The 12,741-nt window shown below is 37.2% G+C and overlaps 1 protein-coding gene across 1 annotated transcript in view; it reads right to left on the reverse strand.

Moving 5' to 3' along the window:
• LOC117788921 (frizzled-2) overlaps positions 1–12,741 on the reverse strand; it is a 107,948-nt gene that overhangs the window by 36,837 nt on the left and 58,370 nt on the right. The window contains exon 5 of the mRNA XM_034627863.1: positions 12,186–12,269. The gene's annotated coding sequence lies outside the window, so the exon portion shown is untranslated. The remainder of the gene's footprint in view (positions 1–12,185; positions 12,270–12,741) is intronic.

Below are 12,741 nucleotides of genomic sequence, written 5' to 3' on the forward strand. Positions count from 1 at the left end.
AGGGGTGAACAACATATTGGAAACCTCACACATACATTTACAAATATTAAGTGTATGGTAGCCAAAGCTAAATTAATATTAAATGTCATAAACATGCCAAAAGTTTGCCTACCAAGTTAACTAATTTGGCTTATAATTTATTTGTTTTTTGTTTTATATTTAAATTTAAATTTTAAATTTATTTTATTATCTTTCAATAAAGCGCTACAAGGAATTCCTTTGAAATTTGATCTAGTGACTAGTCATGAATGAATAAATGCAATTAAAATTTTTACATTATGATTTTTATGCTACATATATCTATTTAAATCTTTATTTAATCTAATTTTAAATATAATTTTATATATATGCTCTTTTTTTTAAATTTTTTTTGTCTCTCAAAAATAAATTAGTGCTTGGAGTTGCAGGTTCAAATTGTGGTCAATTCACTTAGCCAAAAGATTTGGCAGTTGTAGTTGCAGTCTTGGTTTTTTTCCAATTCATTTAGTACGAAATGCCAAAAATAAAAACAACTGAAAAAACTTTGCGCAAATAAAAATGCTTGCGAGCAAACTGTGCGGAACAATTGCAGTGCCGCAAACAATGTGCAACATGCAACATGAGGCAGCCAAAAGGGCAGCAGCAGAGAAACCGACCAACTGCAGCAGCAAATGGAGCGACAACTCTGGCAAAGCTAAAGCCAATGCCAAAGGCAGAGCCAAAGCCAAAGCTAAAACGAAAACTTTACTAAACAGAAACTAGTGACAAGGAGAAGTTTCACTTGAGGTTAGGCTGGGGTTATGTCGTGGGGGCCAAAGCAGTTTCGAAATCAGATAACAACAATAGAGCGCAAGAAGAGAAGGAAGAGAGAGAGAGCGGAGGAAGGGAATCGCCCAACTAGAAACGGAGCAGTTTATCGGCCAGAATAACAACAACAACAACATATATCGAGTTATATGGTAGTCGAAAATTATACAAACGACACAAAACTTTGACTCAGTTCGACGAGTGGCCAAAGAGGAAGAAGTTCTGGCCTGGAGTTGCAAGAGGAATCGCAATCGTTATTGGGCAACAATGGGTTAAGGGGGTTAGGGGGTTAAGCGTCTTGTTTTTACATTAACTCGAATTGTTTGCAGTTTGCACTCAGTTGCTTGTCAGTTTGTTTTTATTTTTCCTTCTTCTTTTTTATCAAAGTTGCGTTTCCACCCATGCAAAAATATGCGCAAATTTTCAACTCGAAAATTTTGTCGTTTGCTGTTTGGCATGCGTTTTGGTTTTCAGCTCTTTCAAAATAAAGTTTTTCCCAAACTTTACAATTTGTGTGCGAATGTGAGTATGTGTAAGTTTTTGCTACCAAAAAAATTTTACCATTTGATTGCTTTTTCATTGTTTCAAATGGATGTTTGAATGTTGGAAACGCGGCTTTTTGGTAGCTTCCTTATAGGGAATGGGAAGAATGTGTGTGTGGGTGGTGTAGGTTGCCATGTGAAGTGTGACAATGCAAATCGATTAAAATCATATTTATTAGGTGCTTAGGGAGTGGGTAACACCGCCTTCAAAAGTTGAAAATAACCATCGTTACATAAACTTTTAAAACATTCAAAACTCTCCTTGGGGATAAGTCATTTTTGGCAAAGGATTTCTGGTCTTATCGTATTTCTATTCTTTTACGAATTTAACTATAAAATCAATCTTTCTATTTTTATATCAATCTTTCTATTTTTATATTAAGTTATGCATACCGACAATAACACTAGGCAACGGCCAAAAAATTGCAAGAGCCAAGAGCCAATGTTTGTAGTCATATGAGGACCCAAATCTATCAAAAAATGTGGGTTTGGTTCTTGTAATAGCCAAAAAGTTCAAATTTGTTGCCTAGTGTAATTTACCCTTAAGGAAAAAACCAAAAGAATTGGTATACATAAAAAACTATTGGAATAGTTCATCATTTATGAAAAATAAATTAATTTTCTAATTTCAATAGTTTTCTTCATTTTTGTTCTTACAAATATTCAAAAGTGTTTTTGCTTATTTTTTGTTGTATCTCCAGAAAAATCCAACAAAATACTATCTAGAATTTTGTAATATGACATTTTGAATTTTTGTTACACCATTAAAAAAGGTAATGGCTTAAGATTTTTGTCTCAAAACTAAAAAAGCGGATAATTTAGGATCAGCCTATGTTTGTTCCTGTATAGGTCCAATGAAATTGACTTTGATTAACCGAACATCCTAACTATAAGATGTAATTAATTATATTATTTTACTATTGATATATCTATCTTTAGTTGGAAATGCTTTTGTTAACTTTTAATTAAGAGAAACTGGCCTGGGGTCATATTCAAATCGATATACTCCAGTTATTTTAGATATCTTGAATTTCCATACATATCGAATCCATTTGCATTTGCACAGCTGCTTGGGAGATTGTGTGACCTCACTTAACACCTCGCTGGGTAGTAAGTGGAAATCGTCAAAGTAATGTCAAACTGAGAGAAAGAGAGACAGAGAGAGAGAGAGAGAGCATCAGAGAATGGAAGAGTTATGTCAAAAATACCCACAATGACCTAAGGGCAGTCGATAGAGCACATTTGGGCTTAGAGGAAACACAAATAAGAATAAGGTTAGCCGGAATTCTGAACCCAAACATCCTGTGAGCATTAGAAGTCGCAATGGCAGTCAGTTCACAATTGTCAAGGTCAGACAAGGGCCGGTCATAAAACAAGAACAAAACTCGATTCGGTTTAAGAATCGTAAATAGGGTTAAATAGTCAAATGACCTTTTCCGAAACGAGTAACAACAGTTCAGAATTCATTGAAGCTGTAAAATGAACTTTAAAATTGAGAAATAGAAATTGAAAATGCCTTGGCTGCACTTGAGCTCAATTTGAAGACTTGTTTCATTCGTTTGATGGTGTTTTCGTTTCTGATTCTGGCTCTGATTCAGAATCTGTTTCTGGTTCAACGCAGCCTTCAATTTATTAACCTCAATATCAATTGTGGCGCATAAATCACGATAAAAGTAAATACGCGCTCTGCATATTTCACAAAATAATGGAAAAAGAAAGAAAAGCGAAACAAAACGAAACGAAACGAAATGAAAAGAAACCAAAGCAAACGAAACGAAACGAAACGAATTCATTTGGGCGCAGTGTTGAGCTCACAGGATGTAAAAAGGATTGTACAGGGCAGTGATTTTCAATTTAAAAAATTGCACGCAAAAGCGCCACAAATCAAAGGAATTGACTTTGTCAGAGAAAGAGAAAGAGAGATAGCAAGAAAGAGAGCAAAAGAGGGTGTTACGTTCCATCACTACAATAAATTTCAATCTAAAAACTTAACTAAAGGCACAGCATCTGTTCAGTTCTGTTTGGTTCTCCTACTTCTGCTGGGGCGTGAAGTTTCTGTAAAGTAGTGCAAATGCAAAACAACTGAATAATGCCTGCCCACCATCCCCATCCCCATCCTAACTCTCAGCCCCAATCCAAGCCCCCTTCAGCCCTTTAGCTGGCCCAATACACGCCGCAATAAATCTCAATTGAAATGCTTTTTGCTCTTTGCTCGCTTTGCCAGAGAAATTCACTTCAGCTTCAATGGACTGCAATGGCATGCTGCGATGTTAACTTTGATGCGTTCAAAAGAAATCAATGGCAAATAGTTCATACAGCAAGTACAAATGCTAGATGCATGTGTATTCGCCTCACCAGATACTCTGTAAGTGAGCATATCAGCAATAAAATATAACAAAGTACTCGTATAATTGTAACAGCCTTACGCTTTACTAATTGTGATATAAAGCCAAACTTTTCAAAAATGATTTAATAAAATTCAATTTTATTAATTTATTTACTTAAAGTCATCAAAAAGTAGTCGACAAATAATATTACGTTCAAAACTAGATTTTATGTAAAAGAAGCTGATGGATGGCAGTTTCAATTTAAAAAAAAACCTCAAATTTCTTGAACGTGGAAAATATTTTTGTACATGAAAAAAAAAATTATTAAACCATAAATTTAAAATTTAACAGATTTTTAAAACTTGCATAATTTTACGCTCAGAAAAAAAAAAATTAGAAAAAAATGTTCTGGAATATTTGAAAAATAGGTTGTTTCGGTTATGTAATGTTTTTATTGATTCCGGTGTTCCTTTACTATTCCCTGAATTAAGCATGGTATATTTACCTTAAGCATTATATTCCCTATGCTTGCTGGGTATAACAAGAGCAGCGTTTACAGCGCCCCTGTCGATCACTTTGAGCAATTGACAGCATTTATAATTAATAAATGCCAAAAGAGGGAATAGTAGCAGAAATAAAATAGAGAGTGCGAGAGGGGAAGAGAGAGAGAGAGAAGGAGAGGGAGATGCTGATTAGAGCGCCTGAACTGCAATGACAAAGCAATCAAAACACTTGGCCACATCATTCACAGCGGCCAATTAAAATGCACAAAGCCCCAAAAGGCGCCCTCTGTCGACCACAAACGGCAACTGCTCCTGCTGTTTGATTGCTCTCACTCAGAGGAAGCACACATGAATACATATATCAAGAGATAGAGATAGAGAGAGTGAGAGTGAGAGAGCGAAATTTGTGTGTGTGTCTGTTTATGTGTGCCTGTTTGAAGCAATCACACCAAATAAATCATTCAATGCATTTGCACAAGTTTTCAGTCGGCCATTTTGAGTAACGACAACAAATTCGAAAGGGCCATCACAAAGGATGGTAAGAGGAGAGAGGAGAGAAAACTGGGATGGAGTAAGGGGGGTAAGGGAAGTTTCCATTGCGAATTATTCATGTGGCTGCTGGAGTTTTGTGGTTAAAAGCATTGGACGCAGGCTTATCTGTCATCAACCGCACACAGTTTAGTGGCTGCAAAAGGAAATTACACGACTTGATGCAAAATGGCCACCGGAAGTGGTTTCCAGCCAAGTGTTCAATATTGTACAACGATGCAACTTGCACGATATAAATTGAAGGTGTCACAAACGAGCTGAAAAGCCTGCGATCTAATGGAAATTTGGGAATTCAAATGATCTGTGAAGAACTGAACAAAGATTGCAATTAATAGAAATTCGCTTAGCTTATTGTTTGACTAGGCCATGGTAATAATGAGGCATGAAATTGGTCAATTGTCACTGTGACGAGTCACGTCTCGAAATGCAGTTCCCAAAAACTAAAGCGTGTTAAATCCGCCGCTCTGTTGTTCGTCTCTTCGTCTGGCAGCTGTGAAAATCCAATTTAGAGAACTCCTAAGCGGATGTAGCCCCGACATTAGAAAAAGAAACAAACGGGCACAGACACAAAGAAAGAGACTTCGTGGACAATGTGGATGCAGGTCACATAAGTATGGCATTGGGAATGGGAATGGGATTGGGATTTGGATTGGGATTGAGTCGGGTCATCAGAGCTCGGTGACAGACATGAATGTCGCTGGCATTTAAGTGACATTGCATTGCCAGTTGACGCGTCTCGTCTGCGGTTGGTCCTTGCAGTTTACGTTCTTGTATCCTTGCATCCTGCATCCTGTGTTTGAGTTTTGTGATTGTGTTTGTGTGCAGCAGAGAGATTTATAGAAATTACTCGCTGTTTAGACAATATTATGAATCGCTTTGGAACTGTTGACAAATTGCTAGCCATTTTCTAATCAATTTAGACGATTACCGAACGGTTCAATAAACCCAAAACGTTGTCTCCGAATGTCTCGTCATGTCATGTCTGACGGCGATTCCAAAAGCAAAGCAGAAAAACTTTTTCTATTTCGAAAATTGGCCAGAAACGTACAAATAATTTCCACGGAAATGTGCAGAAACACGCCACGTCAAAAATGAAGGTACACACAGGTCGATTGGCAAAACAGATTGGCGAAAAACAGAGGACGGGAGTCAACAAATTTTTTTTTATTAAATTTTCTTTAACATTTATGCAGCTTTTGCTGCAAATCATGCATAAAACAGGGGGAAAATAAAGGCTTACAAGGGGACAGGAGTGAAAAAGGTAGCCAACCGCACAGTCAGCCGTCAAAACTTGTCAATTTTCCATATAGTTAAGCAATTTTCTACTGCATGATATGCAGGCGAACCGAGTGGCGAAAAAGATAGACAGAAAAAGAGAAAGAGAGAGAGCGAAATGTACTCGTAACAAAAATGCAGCTGATTTGGCATATGATTTATGGAAAATTGATTAAATGTTTGACATGCATTTGTTGTTGCAGAGCAAGAATCTCCACAGAGTAAACAAGTGAGAATGTGAATATGAGAATTGATTATTCACAGAATTCACTCTTAAAGTTACAAAACGGATAAACTCTTATTTAAAGTTGAAAATGTTGAATAGATGTGCAAAGAAGTTTATTCATTTATTGAAACTAACAAAAGCAAAATTACATTAGTATAAATTGTTTTTACATATATACAAGTCTTGTAATTGAGATACATTATGATTAACTTTAACGACATAAAATTTCTTAATGTGGTTTTTATTTTATTTATTTATTTGAAGCATTTATTTTCTGAAATAAATGTAGAACAATGTGGTTGAGCTGACAATGTTGATATGCTGATTTATGATACAGTTGTCAAAGCAGCTGGCAAACCGTAAGATATGTCATTCATGGAGAGACTTGCAACAGGCTCAAGAGTCGTCTACGAAAGTGCCACCAACTGCCAAAGCTGCCAAAGGGGCAGCTAATCTTAATCTAAGCGTCAGGCAGCGCATAGTGGCAACTGCCGATATAAACCGCTTGATAGCGCAACATGGCGACACCCAGCAACAACAACAACAACAACAATAAACAGCAGCCGTGCAAACATTAAGTGCGGCAACAACTCAAATAAATCGTTGGAAATCGAAGCAAAGAAATGCGCCATAAAACAGGAAAAGAAACGCGTTGACAGTTTTAGGCAAGCTGTCGATCAAAACTGAAAGAGGCAACCATTGGTTTAGGGCATGGTTGAAACAACAACAACAACAACAACAATGAGTGCAATAGCTACTCACTACAATTCACACCTTGACAAGGCGGAGACGGTTGTAAAACGCGCACAATCAGTGCTTCAAATCTAGAAAAATCAACAAAAGAATTGAAGTGAAGTGAGTGCCTGGTTGGAGAGAGGTCTCCCTCTCCTACTAACATACAACAGCAATAAAAATAAATATCATATGATAATAAATAATAAATAAAAATGCGACAGAGTTTGTACAACGTGCATTGAGGATAAATTGAATTGAGTTGAGCTAATATTTGTAAAGGAAAATAAGACTAGATAAGAGTATGGATATGACCGATCAAATATGGGAAGATTCTTCAAAGAGGAAGTAAAAGTACACCCAGATAAAAAAAGGTTAGCAAAATTAAATACAAAATGTAATTTAATTTTAGCATATTACATATTAAATATATTTAAATTGAATATAAAAGACCTGGTTGTAACTAGAAACATACTAACATACCTTTCTAGGATACATAATAGATTTTCATAATAATGATAAGGATCATAATTCACTCGATCATTTTTGTAGTTTTTTTTTCTATTTAAGCTTATACAAATAAAGTCTTGAAGTTTAATATTAAAGTAAACTCTGTAAATTAAAAAATGTTTCAAAATGACAAATGCTTTTACTTAATTTAAATATGTTGGAATTCATTATTAAATTTTAAAATATCTGTTTTAACTTACTAAATTTAGATTGAGTAGCTCTATACTTAGCGTTATACCGAAGGGTACAAGGGTTAAATCAAAGTGAAAATATTGTAATATCATATCCTTTTTTTCTGGGTGTAACGAAATACTAATCGAAATTAAGACTCAAATCAATAACTTGCACTCTACAGTCTGAGAAGACTATGACAACAGTCATCAGATAAATCTATAAGCACACACACACATATACACACAGCTGGGAAAAGATACTTGGGAATAGGAGCTGAGAAATGCAATAAATTGAAATTCAATAGCAAAACTAATAAAGTGCAATTGCAACTGTAACTTGCGGACCACCAGGTAAGCGATGTGCGAGTGCTTCTATTTACTTATAGATAGATAGATAGATAGATAGATAGATACAAGCACTATCCATACAATGTGTGTGCTACCTGTTCTCCTCCCTCCCTCCCTCTCTCTCTTCGCTTCTCTGCACGCACATAAATCAAAGCGCATTCGAAAGATACGGACAAGGAGTTAAAGTTGCGAGGCACAAAAGTTGTCGACGGCATTTGCAGTTGTTTTGGCTAACGTAACGGTTATCTCTGCAATTGCCGTTGCAGTGGCTGGGAAATGGGGACTTGAGACCGGGGACTGTGGACTGGGAACTGTTGACTTGGGTTGAGTAATAGACGGGGCTGTAGAATCGGTCGAATCGTTGATAAGAGGGCGCTGGAGCGCCTCGTTGACTACTAAAAGCTTAGAAATGAATTTTAAATATTTTATCGATGCGCTGCGTGACTCACTTTAGGCCAAAGGGACAGACAGCGACGACGACAACGACGACTTCGATGAAGTCAACTCCCGGTGGACATTCACATCCATATCGACATTGACATCGCTTCACTTCGCTTCGCTCGCATTTTCATCAAATGTAAGCCAAGACAAGCCGCAGTCGCAGTCGCAGCCACAGCCACAGACATGCATTGAAATTCCCCAAAAGCTACCCAAATACTTCAATATGTAACAGCAATAACTATATGTGAGTCACGTACGCGAGCGGAGCATGTAAATGACTTGGGTGACAAACAGACTACGACTCTGACTACGGTCTATGGCTCCCAATGACTCCCAACCCCGTCAGCAGTCAGACCTCAGATCTCAAACCTTGTTACATTGTTTCAAAGCACACGAAAAATTAGAGAACGAGAAATCTAGGGACGTAGAAAGGAAGAGAGAGGGAGAGAGAGCTTCCCTTGCTTATTCGTGACACGCGCCAAAACACAAATTTTCGATTTATGCAATTGAGGAAATGGTTGAATGGACTGGATTGCTCTGAGCTGGTTGCTTTTCCCGATTTCCTTCTGATGCAGCCGACCAATAATCGTTTTGTGGTAAATGCGAAATTAATAATTAAATAGGCGGCGACACTTGTAAAGGATGAGAAGAATTATTGCAATTGTCACAGGGCCGGATACAAAGTATGATTTATTTGGAGAGCTTTGTGATTGATATTAGAATTTAAAAGGAAGTCGTAACGAAATAAGTTTAATCAACTTGAAGAAAAATATTTCAAAATGTATTTTTAAATCATTTCTAAATTTTTCTTGGAAGAAATTGCGAAGTTATTAGTAATAAAACTTAAATATGTTTAAATAAGTTGGACTTCTTTAATAAAAAGAATTTTAGAACGTTAATAAATATTTTTTGATTTATTTATAGTACAAAAACATCAAAATTTATAATCCATTTAAATATTAAAGACTGAATAAATGAATTATGTTATTTATGTTAGTCAAGTATTTGTTTTATATAAACAACTATAATAAAATATAGAATAAAAAAATCTAGAAAAGCTCATTTTGTTTTGCAAAACAAAACATTTTAATTTTTAATAACTTAAGCTGCAATAAATCACACATTAGTTGATTATAACTAAGTTTGAAATAAGAGTCGTTCTTAGTTTGAAAGAAGAGTGTTACTCAACCCATTTGAACCCACACACGTTGAGGAATTTCTGTAGCTGGGACAGCTCATAAGTTAAGATTCAGTTTGCTGTATCTTTTCTTTGTATCTTTATCTGTATCTGTTGCAGGCAATGAATATATTCACATACTCGCATGTGGCAATGTCACAGATTGCTCATGTTTGGGTAACTTGAGATCGCTGTCCAGGCATTTATTTCATTAGCACGCAAAAGTCTGGAAAGGGGAAAAAAACAGAACCAGCGTGTCTCCAATGGAGCATGGAGAATGGAGCAAGGAACGGGAGGGCAAACGTCAAGCGAAGATATTCATTAAAAAGAAAAATTTGTATAAGAATAATCATCGTAATCATTGGCTGGTCTGGGACTGTGATTGTGATTGTGGCTGTGACTGTGGCTGTGACTGTAGCTGTGACTGTGGCCAGGCGATGCCCAGCGAGCGATAATCCCGCGACATGCACCCCAACCTCAGATACAAGTCCCGGTCTGATCCCAACTCTGTCCTCGACTGCTGGGTGACAGAGCGTTTGTAATTTATTTAACTGCATTTTTGTGGATTCGATTTCCGAGGAGGCACCAACAAATTTGTATACGCACGACAGAGTGTTGTGTGTTGTGTGTGTGTATATGTGTGTGTGTGTGTCGAGGAGTAGATGCTAAAGATACGCGCCCATCTGAGAAGAAACAAGATGCTGGTGCCTGGTTCTCGTATCATGTTCGCTGCAGGTAAAGATGCCAGGCTTACGATAAACAGGCAGACAAATGGACAGATACTCTGTCTGTAGTGTATCCTTTTGTATGTGTGCAGGTACGTTAGTGTGTATCTGTGTGTATCTCTGTGTATCTCTGTGTGTGTGTGGCAGTTGTACAAGGCAAATATAAATATTTATGTGGAAACAGCAGGCGTTTTGTCAAAATATTTGTGTAAGTCGGAAGGAGACAGCATCCAGACACATCGACATCGACATCGACAGTTGAGACGCACACAAATCTTTGGTTTGATTTTCGAAGAACATTTCATACAAATTGTTTACAAAAAATTATTTGTTTGTATTTATGTACAGCAACAACAGCAGCAGCCTCATCACAGATTAATATTAAGTCATCCCAGCTCTACGGGTAAACAGTTTTGTTTGAGCTCGGGCTTGAAGTTCCGCTTAGACCAGGTGATTGCAATGCGGATACTCTCCCTCTCCCTCTCCCTCTGGCTATGCCCTTGGCTCTGAATGTGGCCCTGACTGTGGCTCTGTTCATACTGGTCGTTCCAGTTGCTACGCCTCGAAACGAAATGGGGTTAGTATGAAAAATAGCCTGGCTTATGAGTGTACGAGGGAAAAACGAGCGAGTTGGCATTAGGATCGCATAATCCTTTTGGCTGTCATACAGCAGGAATTGCTTCTATTCTCTCCCCCTCATTCTCACCCCTTCTTCATGCTTCCTGCCTCTGCTATAATGCAGCTGTCCATCTGCCAAATTTCGGCTGTTCTAGCGGTTAAATTACTTAGTTTTATAGTAGCTCTTGTCACACAGTTTTGATAACGTATTACATTTAGATCTTATGAGAAATTATTACAGTTATTTAATAATAAATATATGTACTTTATAAGCATTATAAAAATATTTTAAATAGACTTTCTTACATATATAAATGTATTTTTTAAAATTTTCTTTATACATATTAGATTTATTTAAATGTTTTTCTCGTGAATTTAAGCACTGCACTCGCTAACTGAAGCGCACTTCTGAGTCGTATATACCCTTTCAAGGCATTTTTATGACTATACGCTTTTACTTTTCTTTTAATTTTTTTGGTCTGCCGCTTTGCGGTCGACTTGCCGCATTATCCTATTTTATTTACTGCTAATGTTGCGCTTTGCCTTCTAAATCGCATTTGCAGTGATTTTTTTTTTCGACATGGCATAAAACACATCATTAATTTAATATGAAGCGAACGAGAGAGAGAGAGAGAGAGAGAGAGAGAGAGAGAGAGAAAGAGAGAGTCGAATAGTACGACGTAGTATCAAACGAGGCAAAAGTCAAAGGACTTAAGAAGCAATAGCAACAACAGGAACAACAACCACAAAGCAAAAACAAAAACAACAGCAAAGCACAAAAATTAATTTAGCTTAATTCGTCCACGAAACTTCACTTGGAGCGTGCCGAGGGAGTCAAGTCGAAGGCAAATGGAGTGAGTCCTTCAACAAGAACAAAAACATCCGCAAGCAACTCGAACTAAGAGGCAGGAATAGAGGCAAGAGAAGCAGGTCCAGGAGAAGGAGCAGCAGCTGAGTAACTGGGAAGCTTGAAAGATTCACCATAAACACATGACTCTTGTTGGGGGCTTTCGGCAAGGAATCCTTTAATCCCATTGCTGCCAGTTTAATTATGTAGTTTATTAGGCGGAAATGAAAAAGCGAAAGCCAAAGGCGGAAACGGAAACCCAAGCGACTTTGCCGACCAACTCTCGAGTCCTTTACAAAATATATAGATGTATAAACGTAAGTATATATACATCCATATAACCGCCCACTTAACTGGAACTACTTTGCATAGAACTTGTTGTAAAAGGTTAAGGAAGGTTGCTTACCGTTCTTTTCTTTTTTTCAGCTCTTCTTTTTTGGCTTGTTGTTTTATGGTAGCTGCACTCAATAAACCAGTCTAGAATTAGGCTCTGCAAAGAGAAGGAGACAAATAGAAAAACATTAGCTTGAAAAAGAAAAATAAAATCAATGGCAAAAAGGTTAAAGGTCATCTTTGTTTCAAGGCTGAGTGCCTTATATTTATTGTAAGCGCGTAGCAACGAAATTTGTTGACTTGTTTTAGGTACGATTTTCTAGCGATTTTCAGTTGACTACGTGAGGCAGCTGCAATTTTCCAGTTTTGGCTTTGAATTTTCGTAAATTGCCGCACAATCAGCATAAATTTGCTGTCTCCATCCTCCCAAATTAGCCAGCATAGTAGCCCAGTTGTTGGGGCGTGCCAAGGTGGCAACAAAATCTTTATCCAGAACCAAAAGACCATCTCGCATTGAAAGGCACAAATTTGTGCTAATGAGTTTTGAAAAGGGATTTGTAGGTGGCCGGACCGTCAAAGCGACAAAACGCTCGACCTGCTTAATACGCTCGCTCACCTTATTCCTTATT

Source organism: Drosophila innubila, assembly GCF_004354385.1.
Source record: "Drosophila innubila isolate TH190305 chromosome 3L unlocalized genomic scaffold, UK_Dinn_1.0 0_D_3L, whole genome shotgun sequence".
Taxonomy (NCBI): domain Eukaryota; kingdom Metazoa; phylum Arthropoda; class Insecta; order Diptera; family Drosophilidae; genus Drosophila; species Drosophila innubila.